Genomic DNA, 16,289 nt, shown 5'->3' with positions numbered 1-16,289 from the left:
CGTTGCACTTTGGGGTGTTTCCTGTCGCGGGCGCTAGGCCTACCCACACAAGTGAGGTATCATTTTTATCGGGAGACGTGTGGGAACGCTGGGTGGAAGGATATTTGTGGCTCCTCTAAGATTCCAGAACTTTCTGCCACAGAAATGTGAGGAACATGTGTTTTTTTAGCCAAATTTTGAGGTTTGCGAAGGATTCTGGGTAACAGAACCTGGTCCGAGCCACACAAGTCACCCCATCTTGGATTCCCCTAGGTCTCTAGTTTACAGAAATGCACATGTTTGGTAGGTTTCCCTAGGTGGCGGCTGAGCTACAGGCCAAAATCTACAGGTAGGCACTTTGCAAAAAACACCTCTGTTTTCCTTCAAAAATTTGGCTGTGTCCACGTTGCGCTTTGGGGCGTTTCCTGTCGCGGGCGCTAGGCCTACCCACACAAGTGAGGTAGCATTTTTATCGGGAGACGTGGGGGAACGCTGGGTGGAAGGAAATTTGTGGCTCCTCTCAGATTCCAGACCTTTCTGCCACAGAAATGGGAGGAACATGTGTTTTTTTAGCCAAATTTTGAGGTTTGCGAAGGATTCTGGGTAACAGAACCTGGTCCGAGCCACACAAGTCACCCCATCTTGGATTCCCCTAGGTCTCTAGTTTTCAGAAATGCACAGGATTGGTAGGTTTCCCTAGGTGGCGGCTTGCTACAGGCCAAAATCTACAGGTAGGCAGTTTGCAAAAAACACCTCTGTTTTCCTTCAAAAATTTGGCTGTGTCCACGTTGTCTTTGGGGCATTTCCTGTCGCGGGCGCTAGGCCTACCCACACAAGTGAGGTATCATTTTTATCGGGAGACGTGGGGGATCGCTGGGTGGAAGGATATTTGTGGCTCCTCTAAGATTCCAGAACTTTCTGCCACAGAAATAGGAGGAACATGTGTTTTTTTAGCCAAATTTTGAGGTTTGCAAAGGATTCTGTGTAACAGAACCTGGTCCGAGCCACACAAGTCACCCCATCTTGGATTCCCCTAGGTCTCTAGTTTTCAGAAATGCACAGGTTTGGTAGGTTTCCCTAGGTGGCGGCTGAGCTACAGGCCAAAATCTACAGGTAGGCACTTTGCAAAAAACACCTCTGTTTTCCTTCAAAAATTTGGCTGTGTCCACGTTGCGCTTTGGGGCATTTCCTGTCGCAGGCGCTAGGTCTACCCACACAAGTGAGGTATCATTTTTATCGGGAGATGTGTGGGAACGCTGGGTGGAAGGAAATTAGTGGCTCCTCTCAGATTCTAGAACTTTCTACCACAGAAATGTGAGGAACATGTGTTTTTTTAGCCAAATTTTGAGGTTTGCAAAGGATTCTGGGTAACAGAACCTGGTCCGAGCCACACAAGTCACCCCATCTTGGATTCCCCTAGGTCTCTAGTTTTCAGAAATGCACAGGTTTGGTAGGTTTCCCTAGGTGGCGGCTGAGCTACAGGCCAAAATCGACAGGTAGGCACTTTGCAAAAAACACCTCTGTTTTCCTTCAAAAATTTGGCTGTGTCCACGTTGCGCTTTGGGGCGTTTCCTGTCGCGGGCGCTAGGCCTACCCACACAAGTGAGGTATCATTTTTATCGGGAGACATGGGGGAACGCTGTGTGGAAGGAAATTTGTGGCTCCTCTCATATTCCAGAACTTTCTGCCACAGAAATGTGAGGAACATGTGTTTTTTTAGCCAAATTTTGAGGTTTGCGAAGGATTGTGGGTAACAGAATCTGGTCCGAGCCACACAAGTCACCCCATCTTGGATTCCCCTAGGTCTCTAGTTTTCAGAAATGCACAGGTTTGGTAGGTTTCCCTAGGTGGCGGCTGAGCTACAGGCCAAAATCTACAGGTAGGCACTTTGCAAAAAACACCTCTGTTTTCCTTCAAAAATTTGGCTGTGTCCACGTTGCGCTTTGGGGTGTTTCCTGTCGCGGGCGCTAGGCCTACCCACACAAGTGAGGTATCATTTTTATCGGGAGACATGGGGGAACGCTGGGTGGAAGGAAATTCGTGGCTCCTCTCAGATTCCAGAACTTTCTGCCACAGAAATGTGAGGAACATGTGTTTTTTTAGCCAAATTTTGAGGTTTGCGAAGGATTCTGGGTAACAGAACCTGGTCCGAGCCACACAAGTCACCCCATCTTGGATTCCCCTAGGTCTCTAGTTTACAGAAATGTACAGGTTTGGTAGGTTTCCCTAGGTGGCGGCTGAGCTACAGGCGAAAATCTACAGGTAGGCACTTTGCAAAAAACACCTCTGTTTTCCTTCAAAAATTTGGCTGTGTCCACGTTGCGCTTTGGGGCGTTCCCTGTCGCGGGCGCTAGGCCTACCCACAAAAGTGAGGTATCATTTTTATCGGGAGACGTGGGGGAACGCTGGGTGGAAGGATATTTGTGGCTCCTCTCAGATTCCAGAACTTTCTGCCACAGAAATGTGAGGAACATGTGTTTTTTTAGCCAAATTTTGAGGTTTGCAAAGGATTCTGGGTAACAGAACCTGGTCCGAGCCACACAAGTCACCCCATCTTGGTTTCCCCTAGGTCTCTAGTTTTCAGAAATGCACAGGTTTGGTAGGTTTCCCTAGGTGGCGGCTGAGCTACAGGCCAAAATCTACAGGTAGGCACTTTGCAAAAAACACCTCTGTTTTCCTTAAAAAATTTGGCTGTGTCCACGTTGCGCTTTGGGGCGTTTCCTGTCGCGGGAGCTAGGCCTACCCACACAAGTGAGGTATCATTTTTATCGGGAGACGTGGGGGAACGATAGTTGGAAGGAAATTTGTGACTCCTCTCAGATTCCAGAACTTTCTGCCACAGAAATGGGAGGAACAGGGTTTTTTTTAGCCAAATTTTGAGGTTTGCAAAGGATTCTGGGTAACAGAACCTGGTCCGAGCCACACAAGTCACCCCATCTTGGATTCCCCTAGGTCTCTAGTTTTCAGAAATGCACAGGTTTTGTAGATTTCCCTAGGTGGCGGCTGAGCTACAGGCCAAAATCTACAGGTAGGCACTTTGCAAAAAACACCTCTGTTTTTCTTCAAAAATTTGGCTGTGTCCACTTTGCGCTTTGGGGCGTTTCCTGTCGCAGGCGCTAGGTCTACCCACACAAGTGAGGTATCATTTTTATCGGGAGACATGGGGAAACGCTGGGTGGAAGGAAATTTGTGGCTCCTCTCAGATTCCAGAACTTTCTGCCACAGAAATGTGAGGAACATGTGTTTTTTTGCCAAATTTTGAGGTTTGCAAAGGATTCTGGGTAACAGAACCTGGTCCGAGCCACACAAGTCACCCCATCTTGGATTCCCCTAGGTCTCTAGTTTTCAGAAATGCACAGGTTTGGTAGGTTTCCCTAGGTGGCGGCTGAGCTACAGGCCAAAATCTACAGGTAGGCATTTTGCAAAAAACACCTCTGTTTTCCTTCAAAATTTGGCTGTGTCCACGTTGCGCTTTGGGGCGTTTCCTGTTGTGGGCGCTAGGCCTACCCACACAAGTGAGGTATCATTTTTATCGGGAGACGTGGGGGACCGCTGGGTGGAAGGAAATGAGTGGCTCCTCTCAGATTCCAGAACTTTCTGCCACAGAAATGTGAGGAACATGTGTTTTTTTAGCCAAATTTTGAGGTTTGCGAAGGATTCTGGGTAACAGAACCTGGTCCGAGCCACACAAGTCACCCCATCTTGGATTCCCCTAGGTATCTAGTTTACAGAAATGTACAGGTTTGGTAGGTTTCCCTAGGTGGCGGCTGAGCTACAGGCCAAAATCTACAGGTAGGCACTTTGCAAAAAACACCTCTGTTTTCCTTCAAAAATTTGGCTGTGTCCACGTTGCGCTTTGGGGCGTTTCCTGTCGCGGGCGCTAGGCCTACCCACACAAGTGAGGTATCATTTTTATCGGGAGACGTGGGGGAACGCTGGGTGGAAGGAAATTTGTGGCTCCTCTCAGATTCCAGAACTTTCTGCCACAGAAATGTGAGGAACATGTGTTTTTTTAGCCAAATTTTGAGGTTTGCAAAGGATTCTGGGTAACAGAACCTGGTCCGAGCCACACAAGTCACCCCATCTTGGATTCCCCTAGGTCTCTAGTTTTCAGAAATGCACAGGTTTGGTAGGTTTCCCTAGGTGGCGGCTGAGCTGCAGGCCAAAATCTACAGGTAGGCACTTTGCAAAAAACACCTCTGTTTTCCTTCAAAAATTTGGCTGTGTACACGTTGCGCTTTGGGGCGTTTCCTGTCGCAGGCGCTAGATCTACCCACACAAGTGAGGTATCATTTTTATCGGGAGACGTGGGGGAACGCTGGATGGAAGGATATTTGTGGCTCCTCTCAGATTCCAGAACTTTCTGCCACAGAAATGTGAGGAACATGTGTTTTTTTAGCCAAATTTTGAGGTTTGCAAAGGATTCTGGGTAACAGAACCTGGTCCGAGCCACACAAGTCACCCCATCTTGGTTTCCCCTAGGTCTCTAGTTTTCAGAAATGCACAGGTTTGGTAGGTTTCCCTAGGTGGCGGCTGAGCTACAGGCCAAAATCTACAGGTAGGCACTTTGCAAAAAACACCTCTGTTTTCCTTCAAAAATTTGGCTGTGTCCACGTTGCGCTTTGGGGCGTTTCCTGTCGCGGGAGCTAGGCCTACCCACACAAGTGAGGTATCATTTTTATCGGGAGACGTGGGGGAACGCTAGGTGGAAGGAAATTTGTGGCTCCTCTCAGATTCCAGAACTTTCTGCCACAGAAATGGGAGGAACAGGGGTTTTTTTAGCCAAATTTTGAGGTTTGCAAAGGATTCTGGGTAACAGAACCTGGTCCGAGCCACACAAGTCACCCCATCTTGGATTCCCCTAGGTCTCTAGTTTTCAGAAATGCACAGGTTTGGTAGGTTTCCCTAGGTGGCGGCTGAGCTACAGGCCAAAATCTACAGGTAGGCACTTTGCAAAAAACACCTCTGTTTTTCTTCAAAAATTTGGCTGTGTCCACTTTGCGCTTTAGGGCGTTTCCTGTCGCAGGCGCTAGGTCTACCCACACAAGTGAGGTATCATTTTTATCGGGAGACATGGGGAAACGCTGGGTGGAAGGAAATTTGTGGCTCCTCTCAGATTCCAGAACTTTCTGCCACAGAAATGTGAGGAACATGTGTTTTTTTGCCAAATTTTGAGGTTTGCAAAGGATTCTGGGTAACAGAACCTGGTCCGAGCCACACAAGTCACCCCATCTTGGATTCCCCTAGGTCTCTAGTTTTCAGAAATGCACAGGTTTGGTAGGTTTCCCTAGGTGGCGGCTGAGCTACAGGCCAAAATCTACAGGTAGGCATTTTGCAAAAAACACCTCTGTTTTCCTTCAAAATTTGGCTGTGTCCACGTTGCGCTTTGGGGCGTTTCCTGTCGTGGGCGCTAGGCCTACCCACACAAGTGAGGTATCATTTTTATCGGGAGACGTGGGGGACCGCTGGGTGGAAGGAAATGAGTGGCTCCTCTCAGATTCCAGAACTTTCTGCCACAGAAATGTGAGGAACATGTGTTTTTTTAGCCAAATTTTGAGGTTTGCGAAGGATTCTGGGTAACAGAACCTGGTCCGAGCCACACAAGTACCCCATCTTGGATTCCCCTAGGTATCTAGTTTACAGAAATGCACAGGTTTGGTAGGTTTCCCTAGGTGGCGGCTGAGCTACAGGCCAAAATCTACAGGTAGGCACTTTGCAAAAAACACCTCTGTTTTCCTTCAAAAATATGGCTGTGTCCACGTTGCGCTTTGGAGCGTTTCCTGTCGCGGGAGCTAGGCCTACCCACACAAGTGAGGTATCATTTTTATCGGGAGACGTGGGGGAACGCTAGGTGGAAGGAAATTTGTGGCTCCTCTCAGATTCCAGAACTTTCTGCCACAGAAATGGGAGGAAGAGGGGGTTTTTTAGCCAAATTTTGAGGTTTGCAAAGGATTCTGGGTAACAGAACCTGATCCGAGCCACACAAGTCACCCCATCTTGGATTCCCCTAGGTCTCTAGTTTTCAGAAATGCACAGGTTTGGTAGGTTTCCCTAGGTGGCGGCTGAGCTACAGGCCAAAATCTACAGGTAGGCACTTTGCAAAAAACACCTCTGTTTTCCTTCAAAAATTTGGCTGTGTCCACGTTGCGCTTTGGGGCGTTTCCTGTCGCGGGCGCTAGGCCTACCCACACAAGTGAGGTATCATTTTTATCGGGAGACGTGGGGGAACACTGGGTGGAAGGAAATTTGTGGCTCCTCTCAGATTCCAGAACTTTCTGCCACAGAAATGTGAGGAACATGTGTTTTTTTAGCCAAATTCTGAGGTTTGCAAAGGATTCTGGGTAACAGAACCTGGTCCGAGCCACACAAGTCACCCCATCTTGGATTCCCCTAGGTCTCTAGTTTTCAGAAATGCACAGGTTTGGTAGGTTTCCCTAGGTGGCGGCTGAGCTGCAGGCCAAAATCTACAGGTAGGCACTTTGCAAAAAACACCTCTGTTTTCCTTCAAAAATTTGGCTGTGTCCACTTTGCGCTTTGGGGCGTTTCCTGTCGCAGGCGCTAGATCTACCCACACAAGTGAGGTATCATTTTTATCGGGAGACGTGGGGAAACGCTGGGTGGAAGGAAATTTGTGGCTCCTCTCAGATTCCAGAACTTTCTGCCACAGAAATGTGAGGAACATGTGTTTTTTTAGCCAAATTTTGAGGTTTGCAAAGGATTCTGGGTAACAGAACCTGGTCCGAGCCACACAAGTCACCCCATCTTGGATTCCCCTAGGTCTCTAGTTTTCAGAAATGCACAGGTTTGGTAGGTTTCCCTAGGTGGCGGCTGAGCTACAGGCCAAAATCTACAGGTAGGCATTTTGCAAAAAACACCTCTGTTTTCCTTCAAAAATTTGGCTGTGTCCACGTTGCGCTTTGGGGCGTTTCCTGTCGTGGGAGCTAATCCTACCCACACAAGTGAGGTATCATTTTTATCGGGAGACGTGGGGGACCGCTGGGTGGAAAGAAATTTGTGGCTCCTCTCAAATTCCAGAACTTTCTGCCACAGAAATGTTAGGAACATGTGTTTTTTTAGCCAAATTTTGAGGTTTGCGAAGGATTCTGGGTAACAGAACCTGGTCCGAGCCACACAAGTCACCTCATCTTGGATTCCCCTAGGTCTCTAGTTTACAGAAATGCACAGGTTTGGTAGGTTTCCCTAGGTGGCGGCTGAGCTGCAGGCCAAAATCTACAGGTAGGCACTTTGCAAAAAACACCTCTGTTTTCCTTCAACAATTTGGCTGTGTCCACTTTGCGCTTTGGGGCGTTTCCTGTCGCAGGCGCTAGATCTACCCACACAAGTGAGGTATCATTTTTATCGGGAGACGTGGGGAAACGCTGGGTGGAAGGAAATTTGTGGCTCCTCTCAGATTCCAGAACTTTCTGCCACAGAAATGTGAGGAACATGTGTTTTTTTAGCCAAATTTTGAGGTTTGCGAAGGATTCTGGGTAACAGAACCTGGTCCGAGCCACACAAGTCACCCCATCTTGGATTCCCCTAGGTCTCTAGTTTACAGAAATGCACAGGTTTGGTAGGTTTCCCTAGGTGGCGGCTGAGCTACAGGCCAAAATCTACGGGTAGGCACTTTGCAAAAAACACCTCTGTTTTCCTTCAAAAATTTGGCTGTGTCCACGTTGCGCTTTGGGGCGTTTTCTGTCGCGGGCGCTAGGCCTACCCACACAAGTGAGGTATCATTTTTATCGGGAGACGTGGTGGAACGCTGGGTGGAAGGAAATTTGTGGCTCCTCTCAGATTCCAGAACTTTCTGCCACAGAAATGGGAGGAATATGTGTTTTTTTAGCCAAATTTTGAGGTTTGCGAAGGATTCTGGGTAACAGAACCTGGTCCGAGCCACACAAGTCACCCCATCTTGGATTCCCCTAGGTCTCTAGTTTACAGAAATGCACAGGTTCGGTAGGTTTCCCTAGGTGGCGGCTGAGCTACAGGCCAAAATCTACAGGTAGGCACTTTGCAAAAAACACCTCTGTTTTCCTTCAAAAATTTGGCTGTGTCCACGTTGCGCTTTGGGGCGTCTCCTGTCGCGGGCGCTAGGCCTACCCACACAAGTGAGGTATCATTTTTATCGGGAGACGTGGGGGAACGCTGGGTGGAAGGATATTTGTGGCTCCTCTCAGATTCCAGAACTTTCTGCCACAGAAATGTGAGGAACATGTGTTTTTTTAGCCAAATTTTGAGGTTTGCAAAGGATTCTGGGTAACAGAACCTGGTCCGAGCCACACAAGTCACCCCATCTTGGATTCCCCTAGGTCTCTAGTTTTCAGAAATGCACAGGTTTGGTAGGTTTCCCTAGGTGGCGGCTGAGCTACAGGCCAAAATCTACAGGTAGGCACTGTGCAAAAAACACCTCTGTTTTCCTTAAAAAATTTGGCTGTGTCCACGTTGCGCTTTGGGGCGTTTCCTGTCGCGGGCGCTAGGCCTACCCACACAAGTGAGGTATCATTTTTATCGGGAGACGTGGGGGATCGCTGGGTGGAAGGAAATTTGTGGCTCTTCTCAGATTCCAGAACTTTCTGCCACAGAAATGTGAGGAACATGTGTTTTTTTAGCCAAATTTTGAGGTTTGCGAAGGATTCTGGGTAACAGAACCTGGTCCGAGCCACACAAGTCACCCCATCTTGGATTCCCCTAGGTCTCTAGTTTACAGAAATGCACAGGTTTGGTAGGTTTCCCTAGGTGGCGGCTGAGCTACAGGCCAAAATCTACAGGTAGGCACTTTGCAAAAAACACCTCTGTTTTCCTTCAAAAATTTGGCTGTGTCCACGTTGCGCTTTGGGGCGTTTCCTGTCGCGGGCGCTAGGCCTACCCACACAAATGAGGTATCATTTTTATCGGGAGACGTGGTGGAATGCTGGGTGGAAGGAAATTTGTGGCTCCTCTCAGATTCCAGAACTTTCTGCCACAGAAATGGGAGGAATATGTGTTTTTTTAGCCAAATTTTGAGGTTTGCGAAGGATTCTGGGTAACAGAACCTGGTCCGAGCCACACAAGTCACCCCATCTTGGATTCCCCTAGGTCTCTAGTTTACAGAAATGCACAGGTTTGGTAGGTTTCCCTAGGTGGCGGCTGAGCTACAGGCCAAAATCTACAGGTAGGCACTTTGCAAAAAACACCTCTGTTTTCCTTCAAAAATTTGGCTGTGTCCACGTTGCGCTTTGGGGCGTTTCCTGTCGCGGGCGCTAGGCCTACCCACACAAGTGAGGTATCATTTTTATCGGGAGACGTGGGGGAACATTGGGTGGAAGGATATTTGTGGCTCCTCTCAGATTCCAGAACTTTCTGCCACAGAAATGTGAGGAACATGTGTTTTTTTAGCCAAATTTTGAGGTTTGCAAAGGATTCTGGGTAACAGAACCTGGTCCGAGCCACACAAGTCACCCCATCTTGGTTTCCCCTAGGTCTCTAGTTTTCAGAAATGCACAGGTTTGGTAGGTTTCCCTAGGTGGCGGCTGAGCTACAGGCCAAAATCTACAGGTAGGCACTTTGCAAAAAACACCTCTGTTTTCCTTCAAAAATTTGGCTGTGTCCACGTTGCGCTTTGGGGCGTTTCCTGTCGCAGGAGCTAGGCCTACCCACACAAGTGAGGTATCGTTTTTATCGGGAGACGTGGGGGAACGCTAGGTGGAAGGAAATTTGTGGCTCCTCTCAGATTCCAGAACTTTCTGCCACAGAAATGGGAGGAACAGGGGGTTTTATAGCCAAATTTTGAGGTTTGCAAAGGATTCTGGGTAACAGAACCTGGTCCGAGCCACACAAGTCACCCCATCTTGGATTCCCCTAGGTCTCTAGTTTTCAGAAATGCACAGGTTTGGTAGGTTTCCCTAGGTGGCGGCTGAGCTACAGGCCAAAATCTACAGGTAGGCACTGTGCAAAAAACACCTCTGTTTTCCTTCAAAAATTTGGCTGTGTCCACGTTGCGCTTTGGGGCGTTTCCTGTCGCGGGCGCTAGGCCTACCCACACAAGTGAGGTATCATTTTTATCGGGAGACGTGGGGGAACGCTGGGTGGAAGGAAATTTGTGGCTCCTCTCAGATTCCAGAACTTTCTGCCACAGAAATGTGAGGAACATGTGTTTTTTTAGCCAAATTTTGAGGTTTGCAAAGGATTCTGGGTAACAGAACCTGGTCCGAGCCACACAAGTCACCCCATCTTGGATTCCCCTAGGTCTCTAGTTTTCAGAAATGCACAGGTTTGGTAGGTTTCCCTAGGTGGCGGCTGAGCTACAGGCCAAAATCTACAGGTAGGCACTTTGCAAAAAACACCTCTGTTTTTCTTCAAAAATTTGGCTGTGTCCACTTTGCGCTTTGGGGCGTTTCCTGTCGCAGGCGCTAGGTCTACCCACACAAGTGAGGTATCATTTTTATCGGGAGACATGGGGAAACGCTGGGTGGAAGGAAATTTGTGGCTCCTCTCAGATTCCAGAACTTTCTGCCACAGAAATGTGAGGAACATGTGTTTTTTTGCCAAATTTTGAGGTTTGCAAAGGATTATGGGTAACAGAACCTGGTCCGAGCCACACAAGTCACCCCATCTTGGATTCCCCTAGGTCTCTAGTTTTCAGAAATGCACAGGTTTGGTAGGTTTCCCTAGGTGGCGGCTGAGCTACAGGCCAAAATCTACAGGTAGGCATTTTGCAAAAAACACCTCTGTTTTCCTTCAAAATTTGGCTGTGTCCACGTTGCGCTTTGGGGCGTTTCCTGTCGTGGGCGCTAGGCCTACCCACACAAGTGAGGTATCATTTTTATCGGGAGACGTGGGGGACCGCTGGGTGGAAGGAAATGAGTGGCTCCTCTCAGATTCCAGAACTTTCTGCCACAGAAATGTGAGGAACATGTGTTTTTTTAGCCAAATTTTGAGGTTTGCGAAGGATTCTGGGTAACAGAACCTGGTCCGAGCCACACAAGTACCCCATCTTGGATTCCCCTAGGTATCTAGTTTACAGAAATGCACAGGTTTGGTAGGTTTCCCTAGGTGGCGGCTGAGCTACAGGCCAAAATCTACAGGTAGGCACTTTGCAAAAAACACCTCTGTTTTCCTTCAAAAATATGGCTGTGTCCACGTTGCGCTTTGGAGCGTTTCCTGTCGCGGGAGCTAGGCCTACCCACACAAGTGAGGTATCATTTTTATCGGGAGACGTGGGGGAACGCTAGGTGGAAGGAAATTTGTGGCTCCTCTCAGATTCCAGAACTTTCTGCCACAGAAATGGGAGGAAGAGGGGGTTTTTTAGCCAAATTTTGAGGTTTGCAAAGGATTCTGGGTAACAGAACCTGATCCGAGCCACACAAGTCACCCCATCTTGGATTCCCCTAGGTCTCTAGTTTTCAGAAATGCACAGGTTTGGTAGGTTTCCCTAGGTGGCGGCTGAGCTACAGGCCAAAATCTACAGGTAGGCACTTTGCAAAAAACACCTCTGTTTTCCTTCAAAAATTTGGCTGTGTCCACGTTGCGCTTTGGGGCGTTTCCTGTCGCGGGCGCTAGGCCTACCCACACAAGTGAGGTATCATTTTTATCGGGAGACGTGGGGGAACACTGGGTGGAAGGAAATTTGTGGCTCCTCTCAGATTCCAGAACTTTCTGCCACAGAAATGTGAGGAACATGTGTTTTTTTAGCCAAATTCTGAGGTTTGCAAAGGATTCTGGGTAACAGAACCTGGTCCGAGCCACACAAGTCACCCCATCTTGGATTCCCCTAGGTCTCTAGTTTTCAGAAATGCACAGGTTTGGTAGGTTTCCCTAGGTGGCGGCTGAGCTGCAGGCCAAAATCTACAGGTAGGCACTTTGCAAAAAACACCTCTGTTTTCCTTCAAAAATTTGGCTGTGTCCACTTTGCGCTTTGGGGCGTTTCCTGTCGCAGGCGCTAGATCTACCCACACAAGTGAGGTATCATTTTTATCGGGAGACGTGGGGAAACGCTGGGTGGAAGGAAATTTGTGGCTCCTCTCAGATTCCAGAACTTTCTGCCACAGAAATGTGAGGAACATGTGTTTTTTTAGCCAAATTTTGAGGTTTGCAAAGGATTCTGGGTAACAGAACCTGGTCCGAGCCACACAAGTCACCCCATCTTGGATTCCCCTAGGTCTCTAGTTTTCAGAAATGCACAGGTTTGGTAGGTTTCCCTAGGTGGCGGCTGAGCTACAGGCCAAAATCTACAGGTAGGCATTTTGCAAAAAACACCTCTGTTTTCCTTCAAAAATTTGGCTGTGTCCACGTTGCGCTTTGGGGCGTTTCCTGTCGTGGGAGCTAATCCTACCCACACAAGTGAGGTATCATTTTTATCGGGAGACGTGGGGGACCGCTGGGTGGAAAGAAATTTGTGGCTCCTCTCAAATTCCAGAACTTTCTGCCACAGAAATGTTAGGAACATGTGTTTTTTTAGCCAAATTTTGAGGTTTGCGAAGGATTCTGGGTAACAGAACCTGGTCCGAGCCACACAAGTCACCTCATCTTGGATTCCCCTAGGTCTCTAGTTTACAGAAATGCACAGGTTTGGTAGGTTTCCCTAGGTGGCGGCTGAGCTGCAGGCCAAAATCTACAGGTAGGCACTTTGCAAAAAACACCTCTGTTTTCCTTCAACAATTTGGCTGTGTCCACTTTGCGCTTTGGGGCGTTTCCTGTCGCAGGCGCTAGATCTACCCACACAAGTGAGGTATCATTTTTATCGGGAGACGTGGGGAAACGCTGGGTGGAAGGAAATTTGTGGCTCCTCTCAGATTCCAGAACTTTCTGCCACAGAAATGTGAGGAACATGTGTTTTTTTAGCCAAATTTTGAGGTTTGCGAAGGATTCTGGGTAACAGAACCTGGTCCGAGCCACACAAGTCACCCCATCTTGGATTCCCCTAGGTCTCTAGTTTACAGAAATGCACAGGTTTGGTAGGTTTCCCTAGGTGGCGGCTGAGCTACAGGCCAAAATCTACGGGTAGGCACTTTGCAAAAAACACCTCTGTTTTCCTTCAAAAATTTGGCTGTGTCCACGTTGCGCTTTGGGGCGTTTTCTGTCGCGGGCGCTAGGCCTACCCACACAAGTGAGGTATCATTTTTATCGGGAGACGTGGTGGAACGCTGGGTGGAAGGAAATTTGTGGCTCCTCTCAGATTCCAGAACTTTCTGCCACAGAAATGGGAGGAATATGTGTTTTTTTAGCCAAATTTTGAGGTTTGCGAAGGATTCTGGGTAACAGAACCTGGTCCGAGCCACACAAGTCACCCCATCTTGGATTCCCCTAGGTCTCTAGTTTACAGAAATGCACAGGTTCGGTAGGTTTCCCTAGGTGGCGGCTGAGCTACAGGCCAAAATCTACAGGTAGGCACTTTGCAAAAAACACCTCTGTTTTCCTTCAAAAATTTGGCTGTGTCCACGTTGCGCTTTGGGGCGTCTCCTGTCGCGGGCGCTAGGCCTACCCACACAAGTGAGGTATCATTTTTATCGGGAGACGTGGGGGAACGCTGGGTGGAAGGATATTTGTGGCTCCTCTCAGATTCCAGAACTTTCTGCCACAGAAATGTGAGGAACATGTGTTTTTTTAGCCAAATTTTGAGGTTTGCAAAGGATTCTGGGTAACAGAACCTGGTCCGAGCCACACAAGTCACCCCATCTTGGATTCCCCTAGGTCTCTAGTTTTCAGAAATGCACAGGTTTGGTAGGTTTCCCTAGGTGGCGGCTGAGCTACAGGCCAAAATCTACAGGTAGGCACTGTGCAAAAAACACCTCTGTTTTCCTTAAAAAATTTGGCTGTGTCCACGTTGCGCTTTGGGGCGTTTCCTGTCGCGGGCGCTAGGCCTACCCACACAAGTGAGGTATCATTTTTATCGGGAGACGTGGGGGATCGCTGGGTGGAAGGAAATTTGTGGCTCTTCTCAGATTCCAGAACTTTCTGCCACAGAAATGTGAGGAACATGTGTTTTTTTAGCCAAATTTTGAGGTTTGCGAAGGATTCTGGGTAACAGAACCTGGTCCGAGCCACACAAGTCACCCCATCTTGGATTCCCCTAGGTCTCTAGTTTACAGAAATGCACAGGTTTGGTAGGTTTCCCTAGGTGGCGGCTGAGCTACAGGCCAAAATCTACAGGTAGGCACTTTGCAAAAAACACCTCTGTTTTCCTTCAAAAATTTGGCTGTGTCCACGTTGCGCTTTGGGGCGTTTCCTGTCGCGGGCGCTAGGCCTACCCACACAAATGAGGTATCATTTTTATCGGGAGACGTGGTGGAATGCTGGGTGGAAGGAAATTTGTGGCTCCTCTCAGATTCCAGAACTTTCTGCCACAGAAATGGGAGGAATATGTGTTTTTTTAGCCAAATTTTGAGGTTTGCGAAGGATTCTGGGTAACAGAACCTGGTCCGAGCCACACAAGTCACCCCATCTTGGATTCCCCTAGGTCTCTAGTTTACAGAAATGCACAGGTTTGGTAGGTTTCCCTAGGTGGCGGCTGAGCTACAGGCCAAAATCTACAGGTAGGCACTTTGCAAAAAACACCTCTGTTTTCCTTCAAAAATTTGGCTGTGTCCACGTTGCGCTTTGGGGCGTTTCCTGTCGCGGGCGCTAGGCCTACCCACACAAGTGAGGTATCATTTTTATCGGGAGACGTGGGGGAACATTGGGTGGAAGGATATTTGTGGCTCCTCTCAGATTCCAGAACTTTCTGCCACAGAAATGTGAGGAACATGTGTTTTTTTAGCCAAATTTTGAGGTTTGCAAAGGATTCTGGGTAACAGAACCTGGTCCGAGCCACACAAGTCACCCCATCTTGGTTTCCCCTAGGTCTCTAGTTTTCAGAAATGCACAGGTTTGGTAGGTTTCCCTAGGTGGCGGCTGAGCTACAGGCCAAAATCTACAGGTAGGCACTTTGCAAAAAACACCTCTGTTTTCCTTCAAAAATTTGGCTGTGTCCACGTTGCGCTTTGGGGCGTTTCCTGTCGCAGGAGCTAGGCCTACCCACACAAGTGAGGTATCGTTTTTATCGGGAGACGTGGGGGAACGCTAGGTGGAAGGAAATTTGTGGCTCCTCTCAGATTCCAGAACTTTCTGCCACAGAAATGGGAGGAACAGGGGGTTTTATAGCCAAATTTTGAGGTTTGCAAAGGATTCTGGGTAACAGAACCTGGTCCGAGCCACACAAGTCACCCCATCTTGGATTCCCCTAGGTCTCTAGTTTTCAGAAATGCACAGGTTTGGTAGGTTTCCCTAGGTGGCGGCTGAGCTACAGGCCAAAATCTACAGGTAGGCACTGTGCAAAAAACACCTCTGTTTTCCTTCAAAAATTTGGCTGTGTCCACGTTGCGCTTTGGGGCGTTTCCTGTCGCGGGCGCTAGGCCTACCCACACAAGTGAGGTATCATTTTTATCGGGAGACGTGGGGGAACGCTGGGTGGAAGGAAATTTGTGGCTCCTCTCAGATTCCAGAACTTTCTGCCACAGAAATGTGAGGAACATGTGTTTTTTTAGCCAAATTTTGAGGTTTGCAAACGATTCTGGGTAACAGAACCTGGTCCGAGCCACACAAGTCATCCCATCTTGGATTCCCCTCTGTCTCTAGTTTTCAGAAATGCACAGGTTTGGTAGGTTTCCCTAGGTGGCGGCTGAGCTGCAGGCCAAAATCTACAGGTAGGCACTTTGCAAAAAACACCTCTGTTTACCTTCAAAAATTTGGCTGTGTCCACGTTGCGCTTTGGGGCGTTTCCTGTCGTGGGCGCTAGGCCTACCCACACAAGTGAGGTATCATTTTTATCGGGAGACGTGGGGGAACGCTAGGTGGAAGGAAATTTGTGGCTCCTCTCAGATTCCAGAACTTTCTGCCACAGAAATGGGAGGAACAGGGGTTTTTTTAGCCAAATTTTGAGGTTTGCAAAGGATTCTGGGTAACAGAACCTGGTCCGAGCCACACAAGTCACCCCATCTTGGATTCCCCTAGGTCTCTAGTTTTCAGAAATGCACAGGTTTGGTAGGTTTCCCTAGGTGGCGGCTGAGCTACAGGCCAAAATCTACAGGTAGGCACTTTGCAAAAAACACCTCTGTTTTTCTTCAAAAATTTGGCTGTGTCCACTTTGCGCTTTGGGGCGTTTCCTGTCGCAGGCGCTAGGTCTACCCACACAAGTGAGGTATCATTTTTATCGGGAGACATGGGGAAACGCTGGGTGGAAGGAAATTTGTGGCTCCTCTCAGATTCCAGAACTTTCTGCCACAGAAATGTGAGGAACATGTGTTTTTTTGCCAAATTTTGAGGTTTGCAAAGGATTATGGGTAACAGAACCTGGT

This window comes from Pleurodeles waltl, chromosome 3_1, assembly GCF_031143425.1.
Source record: "Pleurodeles waltl isolate 20211129_DDA chromosome 3_1, aPleWal1.hap1.20221129, whole genome shotgun sequence".
NCBI lineage: Eukaryota > Metazoa > Chordata > Amphibia > Caudata > Salamandridae > Pleurodeles > Pleurodeles waltl.
This window is presented reverse-complemented; position numbering follows the sequence as displayed.